Genomic DNA, 17,818 nt, shown 5'->3' with positions numbered 1-17,818 from the left:
TTTTTTTTTTTTTTTTGGTATTGAGTTATATGAGCTGTTTGTGTATTTTGCACATTGATCCCTTGTAAGTCACATCATTTGCAAATATTTTCTCCCAGTCCGTACGTGGTCTTTTCATTTTGTTTATGGTTTCCTTTACTATACAAAAGCTTGTAAGTTTGATTAGGTCCCATTTGTTTATTTTTGCTTTTATTTCTATTACCTTGGGAAACTAACCTAAGAAAACATTGGTACAATTTATGTCAGAGAATGTTTTGCCTATGTTCTCATCTAAGAGTTTTATGGTGTTATATCTTATATTTAAGTCTTCAAGCCATTTTGAGTTTATTTTTATGTATGGTGTGAGTATTTGTTTTAATTTCATTGATTTACATACGGCTAGACAGGCTTTCTTAATCTATTGAGCACCTAAGCACAGGGCAAGGTGCTTATAACTAAAAGATACAATACTTGCAGTCATTGACATTATAGTTTAGTGGGGGAGACAAGTAAACAAATAGATGCTATGATAGAAGTGAGCCCAGGGTGAAGTGAAATATATAGATGGTACAGAAACTAAGGCTTCGAGGGTGCACTAACTAAGCCTCAGGGAGGACGTTCCTAAAGAGGTGACATCTGCACTATTGAAAAGAAATAAAAGTGAGCCAATTGGAGGAAGCTTTCAAAGAGCAGGGCAACACATAAGAGGGCCTTCAAACAGAGACCTAAGAAAGCAGATGCATTCTAGGAGATGCAAAGAAGTTCAATTCATGGTTAAAGTAGAGGGTGCCATTTAGAGAGATAAAATATTAATCTGGAGCTGAAATTCCTGCTGATCTTATAAAACTTTGGGTGTTAGGGAGGGAGGAGAAGCAGTTGCTATAAAACCAAGCCAAAGGCCTTGTCTCATTTAGCAGGCAGGTAGGAAGGTTATTGGTACCATTTGTTTCTTCTCTATTTTTAACAGCTTTATTGAGATATAATTCATATACTACACAATTCACCCTTTTAAAGTGTACAATTCAATGATTTTTAGGATATTCACAGAGTTGTGCAACCACTATCTAATTCTAGAACATCTTTATCAACCCAAAAAGAAACCCCATTCCCTCCTCCCCCAGCCTTTAACACTGCTAATCTATTTTCTGTCTCTGTGGTTTGCTTATTCTGGATTGTTTCATATCAAGAGGATCATACAATATATGTTGTTTTGTGACTGGCTTCTTTCTGTTAGCATAATGTTTTTAAGGTTCATCCATGTTGTAGCATATAGCAGTACAGTTGACCCTTGAACAACAAGGGTTTAAACTACACAGGTCCACTTATACACAGATCTTTTTTTTCAATACATATGTACTACAGTACTACACAATCTACAGTTAGTTGAATCCACGGATGTGGAACTAAGTGTATGGAGAGCCAACTGTAAAGTTATACACAGACTTTTGACTGTTGGAGGAGGTGGGTGGTAGGGGAGGCAGCACCCTGACCCCTGCATTGTGCAAAGGCCAAATGTATTTCATTTCTTTTTATTGCCAAGTAATATTCCATTTTATAGGTATACCAACATTTCATTTATTCATTCTTTAGTTTCTGAACATTTCAGTTGCTTCCGCTTTGGGTCTATTATGAATAGTGCTGCTATGAACATTTATATACAAGTTTTGTGTGGACATTTTTCATTTCTCTTGCATATATACCTAAGAGTTAAATTTCTGGATCATATGGTATCTAATTTCACTTCTTTGTGGTCAGAGAAAATACTTTATATGATTTCAATCCTTTTAAATATATTGAGGTTTATTTTATGGCCTTACATGTGGTCTGTCCTGGAGAACTTTCCATGTAAACTTATGAAGAATTTTTAGTTTTCTGTTGTTGGGTGGAGTGTTCTATAGACGTCTATTAGGTCTAGCTGGCTTATAGTGTTATTCATGTCTTCTGTTTCCTTGTTGATCTTCTGCTTGTTGTTTTACCCATTATTGAAAGTGGTATATCAAAGTCTACAACTATTATTGTTGAATTATTTCTTTCTTCCTTTTTTCTGTCAGGTTTTGCATCACGTATTTTATGTCTCTGTTGTCAGATGAATACATTTATAATCGTTATACTTCCCTGATGGACAGACCATTCAACATTATAAAATGTCCCTCTTTATTTTTGGAACTTTTAATTTTGTTTTAAAATGTATTTTGTCTGATATTAGTATATCCACTCCTTTGCATGATATATTTTTCTTATCCTTTTTTTCCCAACCTATTTGTATTTTAGAATCTAAAATGCATCTCCTATAGACAGCATATAGTTGTATCTTCTTTTGTTACCTAGTCTCTGACATTTCACTGGTCTGCTTAGTCCTCTCACATTTAAGGTTATTACTGACATAGTTGGATTTATGTCTGTCATCTTCTTTTCATTTAATATATTTCTTATGTCTTTTTTTATGTATTCCTCCTCTACTGTTTTCTTTAGTATTATTTTCAGTGTGTAACAATTTAATTACATTAATTTTTTTCACTATATTGTTTGAAATATTTTCTTAGTTTTTCATCTAGGGCAGGCTATATATATATATATATATATATATATATATATATATATATATATAATCAGAATCTAATTCAGATTTATGCTAACTTAATTCCAGTGAGATATAGGAAAGCATTCCTATTTCCTCCCCCAACTGGCCTTGTTTGCCACTATTGTTATGCATATTATTATATCTATATATGCTATAAACCCAATGACACATTGTTATAACTATTAGCTTGAGTAATTTTATACCTTTTAAAGAAGCTGGGGGAAGAAAGGAGAGCCAGTATACATGTATAGAACTTGTATTAACTTCCTTATTTACCATATCTGGTTTTCTTCATTTGTTCCTATGGATTTGAGTTATCATCTGTTGTCATTTCCTTTCTCCAATATAGCTGTGTTCCCATCCCTCTCTATAATCTTATTATTACCAAATATATTATATTTTTATGTTATAAGCCCAACAATACAATTAAACACATGTTGCTTTATAAAATTGCTTTTAAAATCAGTTAAGAGAAAAACGGAGAAACATACATTTATACTCTTTTTTTTTTTTTGGCTGTGTTGTGTCTTCATTGCTGTGCATGGCTTTCTCTAGTTGCGGCGAGTGGGGGCTACTGTTTGTTGCAGTGTGCGGGCTTCTCATCATGGTGGCTTCTCATTGCAGAGCACAGGCTCTAGGTGCATGGGCTTCAGTAGTTGTGGTGCATGGGCTCAGCAGTTGTGGCTCGTGGTCTCTAGAGCGCAGGCTCAGTAGTTATGGTGCACAGACTTAGTTGCTCTGCAGCATGTGGGATCTTCCCAGACCAGGGCTGGAACCCATGTCTTCTGCACTGACAGGCGGATTCTCAACCACTGTGCCACCAGGGAAGCCCCATTTATACTCTCTTATAATTGTATAATTACCTTTACCATTGTTTTTTGTGTTTTTTTAAATGTGGATTTGAATTACTGTGTGCTGTGTCTTGCTTTCAACCTGAAGAACTTCCTTTAGTATTTCTTATAACGCAGATTTTCTATGACAAGTTCTCTACTTTTTGTGTATCTGGAAAAGTCTTACTTTCTACTTCATTTTTGAAAAATAGTTTTGCTGGATATAGAATTTCTGTTGAGTATTTTTCTCTCCACACTTTAAATATGTGATTCCACTGCCTCTGCCCTCCATTATTTCTTATAAGAAGTCAGCTTTTAATTTGGGGGGTGTGTGTGTGTGTGTTGGGTGAGGGGGTGTTCCTTCTTTGTAATGTGTTGATTTTCTCCTGCTGTTTTTGAGATTTTCCTTTACTTTGGCTTTCAACATTTTTGCTATGGTGTTAAGTGTGTGGATCTCTTTGTATTGATCCTACCTGGAGTTTTTTGAGCTCCTTAAATATATAGATTGATTTTCATAAAATTTGGGAAGTTTTCAGCTATTGTTCAAATTTTTCCCTCATTTTTTTCTCTCCTTTTCTTCTGACACTCCAGCTACATATATGTTGATGCAGTTAATGATGTCACACATTTCACTGAGGTTCTACACATTTTTCTTTACTTTTTTCCCTCTCTTTCTTCTTTGGATTGCATAATCTCAATCATCCTACAAGTTCAGTAGTTCTTTCTTCTGACATTTCAAATCTACTCTTTAGTCCCTCTAGTGGATTGTTGTTTTTTGTTTCCTTGCTTATTTGTTTAGTGATTGACTGGACTATTTTAGTGAAATTTATTTCCCCCACAATATGAAGCCTCTGAGGTTATCCCTCAAAAGGCACAGTCTTGGGCATGCACATGACCAACCTTGTTGTTTTATATTTAAAAATATTACCCAGTAAACTCATTCCTTCAAAAACTAAATTACAAAGAAAAAAAAAAGAGAGAGTTGGTGGAGGAACATATAAATTAAAAGATATTTAACTTAAATACTGTCTGGACATTTAGATATTCAGGAACTACTGTTAAAATATTATGTGATGACTGTCATGTCACTTGTTTTTTAGAAAGTTTTTTTCTTTTAAAGATATATAAAATTGAAATGGTAATAAAATTAATCTCCTTCTTCAAGACATCAAGCCCAGATGGTTTTGTAAGCAAATTCTCCTAAGGCTATTGGCATAAAATAATAATCTCTATATTATTCAAACTATATAACATATGTTTAAGAATATGGAAATCTTTTCAATTCATTATGTAAGGCTAGCATAGTTCAAATATAAAAAATTGGGCAGACAGAGCTCAAGAATGTTAATTTTTCTTTTAATATAGATGCATTGTTACTATATTAAAATCAACACCACTTTATTTTTCACTTTAAAACTTCTAGAGTGTGGTTACATATGCAAAGATGTTTCAACATTAGGAAATTAATGTAATTTACTATAGTAATAGATTAAAGGGAAAAAATGACATAATTGTTTACAATAGGTATGAAAAGAGTTTTTGATAAAATCTAACATGCATTTTTGACTTTATAAACAGTTAATAAGTTGGAATTAGGAGAAAATTTGCTTAACTTAAATATACATATCAGAGACTAAGTTAATTGATAAAACATGAATTATTCTCATTACATCATGAAAAATAAAAGCATACCTATTTTTACTTGTTCTCCCACATTGTATTTATAATCCCAACAAATGTAATATGACCAAAGGAAGAAGGGTAATAAGAAGAAAAATGTAATAGAGTGAGCAGGAGGAGGAAGGGAAGGAAGAAGATTTCTGAAGAGGAGAGGAGGAAGTGAAGAAGAAGATGGAGAAGGAGATTAGGTTTGGGGAGAACATAGGGAAATATTGGGAGTGTGAATTGGTAAAACAGGTAAGTTGAAAAATATAGACTTGTTTAAAATATTTTGGAGGAAGATTGCTGCAGAATGTATATTTTAAATAAATGTAACCTATGACTTAACATTCCCACTTCTAAGAATTTTTTCTATAGAAATACTAGCATGAGTATGTAAAGCATTTGTATATGTATGTTTATTTAAGAATACTTTGTGGTGAATTGTACCAAATATTTAAAGAAGACTTACTACCAATCCTTTTCAAACTCTTCCAAAAAATAGAAGAAGAGGGAAATCTTCCAAACTCATTTTTCAAGGCTAAAATTACCCTGATACCAAAAACCAGAAAAGATCACTAAAAGAAAAGAAAACGTCAGGCCAATACCTGATGAATATAAACGTAAAAATTCTCGAGAAAACCAAATTTAACAATACCTTTAAAGGCTCATACACCATGATCAAGTGGGATTCATTTCAGGGATGCAAGGATGTTTCAACACACACAAATCAATCAGTGTAATACACCAGATTAACAAAATGCAGGATAAAAATCATAGTTTATCTCAATAGATACAGAAAGATCATTTGGCAAATTTTATCATCAATTCATGACAAAAACTCTCAAGAAAGTGAGTATAGAGGGAACATACATAATAAAGGTGAGTATAATAAAGGCCATATATGACGAGTCCACAGTAAACCTTATAATCAATGACGAAAAGCTGGAAACTTTTTCTCTAAGGTCAGGAACAAGACAAGGAGGCCCTCTCTCACCACTTACATTCAACATAGAACTAGGAGTCCTAGCCAGAGCAATTAGGCAAAAAATAGAATAAAAGGCACCTAAATTGGAAAGGAAGAAGTAAAACTGTCTCTTTTTATAGATGACATGATCTTATGTATACAAAACCCTAAAGACTCCTCCAAAAACTATGAGAACTAATTTAGAAATTCAGTAGATTGCAGGGTACAAAATCTATATACAAAAACCCGTTGTATTTCTATACACTAACAATGAACTATCAGAAAGAGAAACTCAGAAAACAATCCCATTTACAATTTCATCAAAAGAATAAAATACATAGGATTAAATTTAACCAAAGTGGTAAAAGATCTGTACACTGAAAACTATGAGACATTGATGAAAAAAAATCAAAGACATAAATAAATGGAAATACATTACATGCTCATATAGATAATTAATATTGTTTAAATGTCCATACCATCCAAAGTAATCTACAGATTCAATGCAATCCCTATCAAGATTCCATTGGCAATTTTTACAGAAATAGAACAAACAATTCTAAAATTTGTATGGAACTGCAAAAGACCTCAAATAACCAAATAATCTTGAGAAATAAGAACAAAACTGGAAGCATCACACTACCTGACATTACACTGTGTTACAAAGATGTAGTAATCAAAAAAGTATGGTATGTGCATAAAAACACATAGGTTAATGGTACAGAATCAAGAGCCCCGAAATAAACCCATGTATACATGGTCAGTTAATTGATGACAAAGAACCCAATATATACAATGGAGAAATGATAGTCTCTTCAATAAATTGTGTTGGGAAACTGCAACATGCAAAAGAATAAACCTGGAAACTTATTCTACATCATACACAAAAATGAACCTGAAATGAGATTAAAGACTTAAATGTGTGACCTGAAACCATAAAACTCGTAGAAGAAAACATAGATGGTAAGCTCCTTGACATCAGTCTTGGCACTGATATTTTGGATCTGACACCAAAAGCCAATTCAACAAATAAAAAGGCAACCTATGGAATGGGAGCAATTAATTGCAAATCATGTATCTGATTGGGGTTAATATCCAAAATATATTAAGAACTCATGCAACTCAATAGCAACAACACCACCAAAATCGGATATAAAACAGAGGAACTAAATGGTCATTTTCCCAAAGAAGACATATAAGTGGCCAACAAATATCTGAAAATGTGCCTGACATCACTAATCACAAGGGAAATGCAAATCAAAACCACAATGAAATATCACTTCATACCTGTTAGAGTGATCATCATCAAAAAGACAAGAGTTAACAAGTGTTGGCAAGGATGTGGAGAATAGAGAACTCTTGTGCTCTGTTGGTGGGAATGTAAATTGGTACAGCCTTATGGAAAACAGTATGGAGCTTTCTCAAAAAATTAAAAATAGAACTACCATATGATCAAGCAATCCCACTTCTGGGTATATCTCTAAAGGAAAGGAAAACAGGATAATGAGATATATGCATTCCTATGTCTACATCAGCATTGTTCACAGTAGACTATCTCTATATTATGGGATATTATTCAGCCATGATAAAGAAGAAAATCCTGCCATTTGGCAACATGGATGGACTTTGAGGGCATTATGCTAAGTGAAATAAGCCAGACAAAGACAAGAGATACTTCATGGTATTATTTATATGTGGAATCTGAAAAAAAAAGTCAAACTCAGAGAAACAGTGGTCACTAGGGCTTGGGGGTGAGGGAAATAGGGAGAGGTTGGTAAGAAATGTATGAACTTTCTGTTATAAGATGAGTAAAGTCTGAGGCTCTAATGAAAAACGTGGTGACTGTAGTTGATACACTGTATACTTGAAAGTTGCTAAGAGAGTAGAACTTAAATGTTCTCACCAAAAAACAAAGAAAGGAAGATAAATGTGTGAGATGATGGATGTTAATTAACCAGATTGAGTGGGAGGGAATCCTTTCACATTATGTATGTATATCAAGTGATGTACACTTTAAATATCTTACAGTTTTATTTGTCAATTATAGCTGAGCAAAGCTGAAATTTTAGAATATTTTGCAAAGAAAAAACAAAAGTTGAAATAACTTAAAAACTTATCAGGTGGGAAATCTATTCTGCTGTAAGAAGTTAAGTTTTTGCCTAGCTTTATACTGCTATAAGTCACATTATCCTACTTACAAATATGTTTTTCATGGAGAAATATATTTTCAAACATTTCCTTCTTAAGCTATGTTCCTTATATTAAGAATATTTGCATAGATATTTTTATCCAGTTGGGTTAATTAGAGCTAAATTAATAATAACATAGTGAGTTAATTATCACCAACATCAGTGGGTAAAAATCAGTCTCCTAAGATAGACATAATGAGCTAACTCAAATTTCCACTATATTCTAATAAATGTATAGTCTCAAGTTTATATTCCAATATCCATAGAACTATTAAATAAAATTTTGAACATCACGCAAAAGCTCTTTGCCATTTTTAGGAAGCAAACCTATTCAGAAATTCAACTTTATTATCAAATATTGTCAGGACAAGATGGTGGAGTAGTAAGATGCTGCCTGGTTATGCCTCCTCCCATGGATATGCCAAAATTACAACTACATATAGAGAGACTATCTCTGAGAACAACCTGAAGACTAGCAGAAAAGATATTCCACAACTAAAGGTAAAAAGGAAAAACCACATTGAGATGGGTAGGAGTGGCCAAGACAGTCTAACTGCGACTCATACTGCTGGCATTGCCACCCAATGGCAGGAGGGATATCATAGCCTTGGAAGTCATCCCCTGAGGAGTGAGGGCTCAGCCCCACATCAGGCTCCCAGCCTGGGTGACCTGCACTGGGAAGATGATTTCCCATAATATCTGGCTTTGAAAACCAGTGGTCTTTATGTCTAGGAGGGCCAGACAGCTGTAAGAAACCAAAAATCTGCTGTTAAATGGTGCATGCAAATATTCACTCCCTCCAAGTCCCAGCACAGGGGCAGCAGTCTGAAAAGCACCTGGGTCATATGTGAAGGAGATGTATTGACTAATTTTAGGGCATATGCCTCAGGGGCAGAGATCTGTTGGAACTTTCTCTGGGTACCGAGGAGCTGGTGAGCATCAGATTTGTTGTTGTTTGTTTATGGCTCGCCCTCTGTCCCAGTGCTGGCAGGCACCATATCTGACTCTCCCTATTTAAACTATTAATACTGATTGCCCTGTTCTGGGTTCACCTGTGGACCTGATACAGTCGGTGCTACTCCAAAGTGATCCCCCCGCCCCACCAGACCCAGCAGTCACCCTCAGCTGTCACTAGAGTCCTCCAAATGCCCCCCCTTACCGCCAGACCCAGCCAGCAGCACAGCCCTTCCAAAGCGCCCTCCCAATACACCAGTTCCAGTGGGTAGCATCCACTAGCACCAGAGCCCCTTCAAAGTGGCCCCCTGCCCCACCACACCTGGCAGCCACCCTCAGTTGGTACTGGAACCTCTCCTAAATGGCCTTCCCACCCCACCAGTTCCAGTGGATGCCTCCAACAAGCACCAAATCCCCTCAAAAGCACTTTCCCTACCAGTCCTATTGGGCACCCTCAGCTGCCACTGGCATCCCCTCAAAGTGATCCCTGCCTCAGAGGCAAGCCTTGCATAGTAGGGCACTTGCAACAGTTGCAACCAGAACTCATAGCCCACTGTACAGAGGCCAGCCCTGAACGCTAGCATGCCTGAGGCAAGCATGGTCTTGCCATGAGAGGAGGACATACTGCTTACACAAGGAACACTCCTGGAGTACCTGGCTGTGGCTACCAGGGGGTACCACACTACTGGACCACACAGGACACCTCCTACATAAAGCCACTCTTTTAATACTGGGGAAAGTAGCTAATCTACCTAATACACAGAAACAAACACAAAGAGTTAGGCAAAATGAGACAAAAGAATATGTTCCAAATGAAAGAATTAGAAAAAACCTCAAAAAAAAAAACAAAACAAAAAGAAGTAAATGAAACGGATTAGCAACCATCCAGATAAAGAGTTCAAAGTAATGGTCATAAAAATACTCACCAAACTCAAGAGTGAAATGGAGGAACACAGTGAGAACTACAACAAAGAGATAGAATATATTTTAAAAGGAATCAAAGATAAAGAATACAATAACCAAAATAAAAAATACACTAGAGGGAACCAATAGCAGATTAGATGATACAGAAAAATGGATCTGGAAGACAGGCTAGTGGAAATTACCCAATCTATACAGCAAAAAAGACCAGAAAACTACGAGAGCTCATCAATGAATTCAGTAAAGTTGCAGGATGCAAAATTAATACACAGCAATCTGTTGCATTTATATACACTAACAACAAATTTCAGTAAGAGAGATTAAGGAAACAATTCCATTTACCATCGCATCAAAAACAATAAAATACCTAGGAATAAACCTACCTAAAGAGGCAAAAGACCTGTACTCCGAAAACTATAAGATGTTGATGAAAGAAATTAAAGATGACACAAACAAATGGAAAGATATACCGTGTTCTTGGATTGGAAGAATCAATACTGTTAAAATGACTATACTACCCAAGGCAATCTACAGATTCAGTGCAATCTCTATCAAATTACCAATGGCATTTTTTACAGAACTAAAACAAAGAATTTTAAAATTTGTATGGAAACACAAAAGACCTCAAAAAGCCGAAGCAATCTTGAAAAAGAAAAATGGAGCTGGTGGAATCAGGCTCCCTGACCTCAGACTATACTACAAAGCTACAATCATCAAAACAGTATTGTACTGGCACAAAAACAGACATATAGATCAATGGAAAAGTATAGAAAGCCCAGAAATAAACCCATGCACCTATGGTCAATTAATCTACAACAAAGGAGGCAAGAATATACAATGGAGAAGAGACCATCTCTTCAACAAGTGGAGCTGTGAAAACTGGACAGCTACAAGTAAAAGAATGAAATTAGAACATTCTCTAACACCATACACAAAAATACTCAAAATGGAGTAAAGGCCTAAACATAAGACTGGATGCTATAAAACTCCTAGAGGAAAACATAGGCAGAACACTCTTTGACATAAATCACAGCAATATTTTGGGGGGTCCATCTCCCAGAGAAATGGAAATAAAAGCAAAAATAAACAAATGGGACCTAATGAAACTGAAAAGCTTTTGCACAGCAAAGGAAACCATAAACAAAATGAAAGGACAACCTACTGAATGGGAGAAAATGATGCAACTGAAAAGAGATTTATTTCCAAAATATACAAGCAGCTCATACAACTCAATAACAAAGCAAATAAGCAAACAAAAACAACCCAATCAATAAATGGGCAGAAGATCTAGATAGACATTTCTCCAAAGAAGACATAAGGATGGCCAACAAGCACATGAAAAGATGCTCAACCTTGCTAATTGTTAGAGAAATGCAAATCAAAACTACAATGAGTTATCACTTCACTCCACTAAGAGTGACCATCATCAAAAAGTCTACAAATAATAAATGCTGTAGAGGGTGTGGAGAAAAAGGAACCCTCCTACATTGTTGGTAGGAATATAAATTGGTATAGCCACTATGGAGAACAGTATGGAAGTTCCTTAAAAATCTAAAAATAGAGAGTATGATCCTGCAATCCCACTATTGAGTATACATCTGGAGAAAACTATAATTTGAAAGGGTACATGTACCTCAATGTTCATAGCAGCACTATTTACAATAACCAAGACATGGAAGCAACCTATATGTTCATCTACAGGTGAATGGATAAAGAAGATGTGACATATATATACAATGGAATTTTACTTGGCCTTAAAAAATAATGAAGTAATGCCATTTGCAGCAACATGGATGGACCTAGAGATTATCATATTAACTGAAGTAAGATCAACAGAGAAAGAAAAATATAATATGATATCACTTATGTGTGGGATTTTTTTTAAAGATACGAATGAACTTATTTACAAAATAGACTCACAGACTTAGAAAACAAATTTATGGTTACCAAAGGGGAAGGGGGCAGGGGGAGATAAATTAGGAAGTTGGGATTAACATATACGCACTACTATTATATAGAATACATAACCTACAAGGACCTATTGTATAACACCAGGAACTATATTCAATATTTTGTAATTATATATATATATATATATATATCTCCTTTTTCAGATTCTTTTGTGCTGCACAGATTCACTGTGCTGTACACCTAAAACTAACACACACAATAATGTGAATTAACTATACTTCAATTAAAAATTTTAAAAATAAATTAATTAAAATTTGAAAAAAAAACAGAAAAAGACAAAAGAAAGCCCAAAAATGAGGATAATTTAAGGGACTAGAGGGGCAACCAGTTGTAGTTATCTTTGCATTTTAGGGGTCTCAGAAGAAAAAGAGAGAAAGGAAAAAAATGCAGCAAACTTATTTGAAGAAATAATGGCTGAAAATTATCCCAACCTGGTGAAGGAAACAAGCATCCAAGCCCAGGAATGACAGAGTCCCAAACAAGATAAACACAAAATGGTCCACACCAAGACACATTATAATTAAAATGCCAAGAGTGAAATATGAAGAGAGAATCTTAAATGCAGCAAGAGAAAAGCAAATACTTACATGCACGGAAATCCCCATAAAAATATCAGCTAACTTTTCAGCAGAAACGTTACAGGCCAGAAGGGAGTGGCACAACATATTCAAAGTACTGAAAGGAAAAAACTTCCAACCAAGAATACCCTATCTGACAAGATTATCATTCAGTATTGAATGAGAGCTAAAGAGTTTTCCAGACAAGCAAAAGCTAAAGGAGTTAATCACAACTAAACTAACATTTCAAGAAATGTTAAAAGGACTTCTTTAAACAGAAAAAAAAAAAAAAACCATAAGAAGAAATACGAAAATTATGAAAGAAAAAATATCACAAAATTATGAAAGAAAAAAAAATAAAGGCAAGACTATGGTAAAGGTAATAGATCAACCAACTATAAAGCCAGTATGAAGGTTAAAAGACAAAACTAATAAAATCATGTATAGCTACAATAATTAGTTAAGGAATACACAAAACAAAAAGATGGTGTAAAAAACAAAACCTTGAGAGGGGGAGTAAAAATATAGTGCCTTTAGAACATGCTCAAACACTTTAGAGCATGCATCACCTTAAAATAGACTGCTATGTACATAGGTTGTTATATAAGAACCTCATGGTATGGACTTCCCTGGTGGCGCCGTGGTTAAGAATCCACCTGCCAATGCAGGGGATATGGGTTCAAGCCCTGGTCCGGAAAGATCCCACATGCCGCAGAGCAACTAAGCCCCTGTGCCACAACTACTGAGCCTGTGCTCTAGAGCCCAAGCCACAACTACTGAAGCCCACACACCTAGAGCCCATGCTCCACAACGAGAGAAGCCACCACAATGAGAAGCCCATGCACTGCAATGAAGAGTAACCCCTGCTCGCTGGGACTAGAGAAAGCCCATGTGCAGAAATGAAGACCCAATGCAGCCAAAAATAAAATATTAAATAAATTAGTTAATTAAGAAAAATAGAACCTCATGGTAACCACAAACCAAAAACCAATAATAGAGCCACAAAAAATAAAGAGAAAGGAATACAGCTATTGTACTAAAGAAAGTCATCAAAATACAAGGAAAGAGAATAGGAGAAGAAGAAAGGAACAGAGAACAACAAAAATAACCAGAAAACAATTAACAAAATTGCATAAGTACATATCTATCAATAATTACTTTAAACGGAAATGGACTAAATGCTCCAATCAAAAGACATGGAGTGACTGAACGGATTTAAAAGCAAGATCCATATATATGCTGCCTACAAGAGACTCACTTCAGATCTAAAGAAACACACACAGACTGAAAGTGAAGGGATGGAAAAACATACAGGCATACTTTGTTTTATTGTGCTTTACTTTATTGCACTTTGCAGATATTGTGTTTTTTACAAATTGAAGGCTTTTGGCAACTCTGCATCTGTCAAGATCAGTACCATTTTTTCCAACAGTATTTGCTCACTTTGTGTCTCTGTGTCACATTTTGGTAATTCTTGCAATATTTCAAACTTTTAATTATTATTTAATTTAATTTTTTATTTTTATTTAATTTAATTTTTATTTAATTATTATTTATATTTATTTATTATTTAGCTGATTATATTTAATGTAATATTATTATATAAGTTATTGTGGTTTTTGATCAGTGATCTGTGATGTTACTATTGCAAAATGATTACAACTAGCTGAAGACTCAGATATTGGTTTGTAATTTTTACCAATAATGTATTTTTAATTAAGATATGTACATTGTTCTTTTAGAAAATGATATTGCACACTCAATAAACTATAGTAAGTGTACACATAACATTTCTATGCATTGGGAAATGAAAAAATTTGTATGATTTGCTTTATTGCAATATATACTTTATCACAATGGTCTGGAACTGAACCTGTAATATCTCCAAGGAATACTTGTATTCCACGCAAACAGAAGCAAAAAGATAGCTGGGGGTAACAATATTTATATCGGACAAAATAAACTTTAACACAGGCTGTAATAAGAGACAAAGAAGAACATAATTAATGGTAAGGGGATCAATCCAAGAAGAATATATAACACTTGTAAATATATATGCACCCAACATAGGAACACCTAAATACATAAAGCAAATATTAACAGACAGAACAGAAGAAATTCACAGTAATACAAAAACAGTAAGGTTCTTTAAACACCACTTATATTAATGGATGGATTATCTAGACAGAAAACCAATAAGGAAACACTGACATAAAAAGGGAAACCTCCTGCACTGTTGGTGGGAATGTAAATTGATACAGCCACTATGGAGAACAGTATGGATTTTCCTTAAAAAACTAAAGATAGAGCTACCATATGACCCAGCAATCCCGCTACTGGGCATATACCCTTAGAAAACCGTAATTCAAAAAGAGACATGTACTACAGTGTTCACTGAAGCACTATTTACAATAACCAGGACAGAGAAGCAGCCTAAATGTCCCTCAACAGATGAATGGATAAAGAAGATGTGGCACATATATACATTGGAATATTACTCAGCCATAAAAAGGAACGAAATTGAGTTATTTGTAGTGAGGTGGATGGACCTAGAGTCTGTCATACAGAGTGAAGTAAGTCAGAAAGAGAAAAATAAATACTGTATGCTAATGCATATATATGGAATTTTAAAAAGCAGTACTGATGAACCTAGTGGCAGGGCAGGAACAAAGACGCAGATGTACAGAATGGACTTGAGGGCACGAGGGGGAAGGGGAAGCTGGGATGAAGTGAGAGAGTAGAATTGACATATATACACTACCAAATGTAAAACGGATGGCTAGTGGGAAGATGCTGGATAGCACAAGGAGATCAACTCCAGGCTTTGTGACGACCTAGAGGGATGGGATAGGAAGGGTGGGAGGGAGGCTCAAGAGGGAGAGGATATGGGGTATATGTATACATATAGCTGATTCACTTTGTTATACAGCAGAAACTAACACAACATTGTAAAGCATTTATACTCCAATAAAGTTGTTGAAAAAAATGACATTAAATCAGGCTACCTTACGAGATGCATCCAAAGCATTCCACCCAAAAACATCAGAATACACATTCTTTCAAGTACATATGGAATATTCTCCAGGATAGATTACATGTAATGACACAAAAGAAGTCTCAATACATTGAAAAAGATTGAAATCATATCAAGCATCTTTTCCAGTCACAATGGTATGAGACTAGAAATCACCTACAATAAGTAACTAGAAAAAACACAAGCACATGGAGTCTAAACAACCATTGGGTCATTGAAGATATCAAAGAAAATAAACCAATACCTTGAGACAAATAAAAGTGGAAATACAACATTCTAAACTCTATGGGGTGAGGCTTCCCTGGTGGCGCATTGGTTAAGAATCCACCTACCAATGCAGGGGACACAGGTTCGAGCCTTGGTCTGGGAAGATCCCACATGCCACGGAGCAACTAAGCCCGTGTGCCACAACTACTGAAGCCTGTGTGCCTAGAGCCCATGCTCCACAACAAGAGAAGCCACCACAATGAGAAGCCTGCACACTGCAACGAAGAGTAGCCCCCACTTGCCACAACTAGAGAAAGCCCATGCTCAGCAATGAAGACCCAACGCAGCCAAAAATAAAATAAATAAATTTATTTTTAAAAAAAAGTCTATGGGACGCAGCAAAGGCAGTTCTAAAAGGCAAGTTTACAGCAATAAAGGTCTACATCAGGAAAGAAGAAAAATTACCAACAAACAACCTAAACTTACACCTAAAGGAACTAGAAAAAGAAGAATAAACAAAGCCCAAAGTTAGTAGAAGGAAAGAAATAGTGACAACCGGAGTGTGGAAACAAATAAAACAGAGACAAAAAAGGAAGGAAGGAGGGAAGAAAGGGTCAATGAAATGAGTTGGTTCTTTGAAAGGATAAGCAAAGTTGATAAAACATTAGCCAGACACATCAAGAAAAAAGAGAGTTGGCCTAGATAAATAAACTCAGAAATAAAAGAGAAGTTACAATTGACACCACAGAGATACAAAATATTATAAGGAATGACTATGAAAAATTATATGCCAACAAATAGGACAACCTGGAAGAAATGGATAAATTCCTAAAAACATATAATCTTCTAAGACTGAATCAGGAAGAAATAGAAAATCTGCATAGACCAATCACTAGTAATGAAATTGAATCAGTAATCAAAAAATTCTAACAAACAAAAGTCCAGGACTAGACGGCTTTACAGGTGAATTCTACCGAACATTTAATGAAGACTTAATAACTTCTCAAACTATTCAAAAAAAAAAATTGAGCAGGAACTAATTCAATGAAGCCAGCATCAACTTGATACTAAAACCAGACCTAGACATTACAAACAAGAATATTACAAGTCAATATCACTAGTGAACACAGATGCAAAATTACTCAACAAAATATTAGCAAACCAACTTCAACAATTCATTAAAAGGATCATACACTATAATCAAGTGAGATTTATCCTGGGAAAACAAGGGTGATTCAATATCCACAAATCAATGAGATATACCACATTAATGAAATGAAGGATAAAAATCATGTGATCACCTCAATAGCTGCAGAAGAGAACTTTTCACAAATTCCATTTATGATAAAGACTCTGAACAAAGTGGGTATAAAAGAAACATACCTGAACATAATAAAGACCACATATGACAAACCCACAGCTAATATCATACTCGGTGAAATGCTGAAAGCATTTCCCTAAGATCAGAAACAACACAAGGATGCCCACTCTCTCCACTTTCACCAACATAGTATTAAAAGTCTTATCCACAGCAATCAGACATTAAAAATAAATAAAATTAATCCATATTGGAAAGGAAAACGTAAAACTGTTTGCAGATGACATGGTATTATATATATTAAAAATCCTATAGATCCCACCAAAATACTATTAGAACTAAAAAATAAATTCAGTAAAGATGCAGGAAACAAAATTAGCATATAGAAAGCTGTTGCATTTCTATACACTAGTAACAAAATTATTAGAAAGAGAAATAAGTGAAGGGAACTAAGAGGTACAAACCTGTAATTATAAAATAAGTCACAGGGATGTAATATACAGTATAAGTAATATAGTCAATCATACTGTAATAATTTTAGTAACAGATAGTTACTAAATTTATCATGGTGATCATTTTGTTATTTATTTGATTGTCAGATCACTATGTTGTACACCTGAAATGAACATAATATTGTATGTCAACTGTACT

The 17,818-nt window shown here is 34.8% G+C and overlaps 1 protein-coding gene across 1 annotated transcript in view; it reads left to right on the top strand.

Annotated features, from left to right (window-relative positions):
* CATSPERE (catsper channel auxiliary subunit epsilon) overlaps positions 1-17,818 on the top strand; it is a gene marked incomplete at both ends in the record, with an annotated part of 242,671 nt that overhangs the window by 75,887 nt on the left and 148,966 nt on the right. The window lies entirely within an intron of this gene.

This window comes from Leucopleurus acutus (genome assembly GCF_964270905.1).
Source record: "Leucopleurus acutus genome assembly, chromosome: 2".
In the NCBI taxonomy this organism is placed as follows: Eukaryota; Metazoa; Chordata; class Mammalia; order Artiodactyla; family Delphinidae; genus Leucopleurus; species Leucopleurus acutus.
The sequence above is the reverse complement of the archived record's forward strand: the minus strand, read 5'-3'. Positions and strand labels throughout refer to the sequence as shown.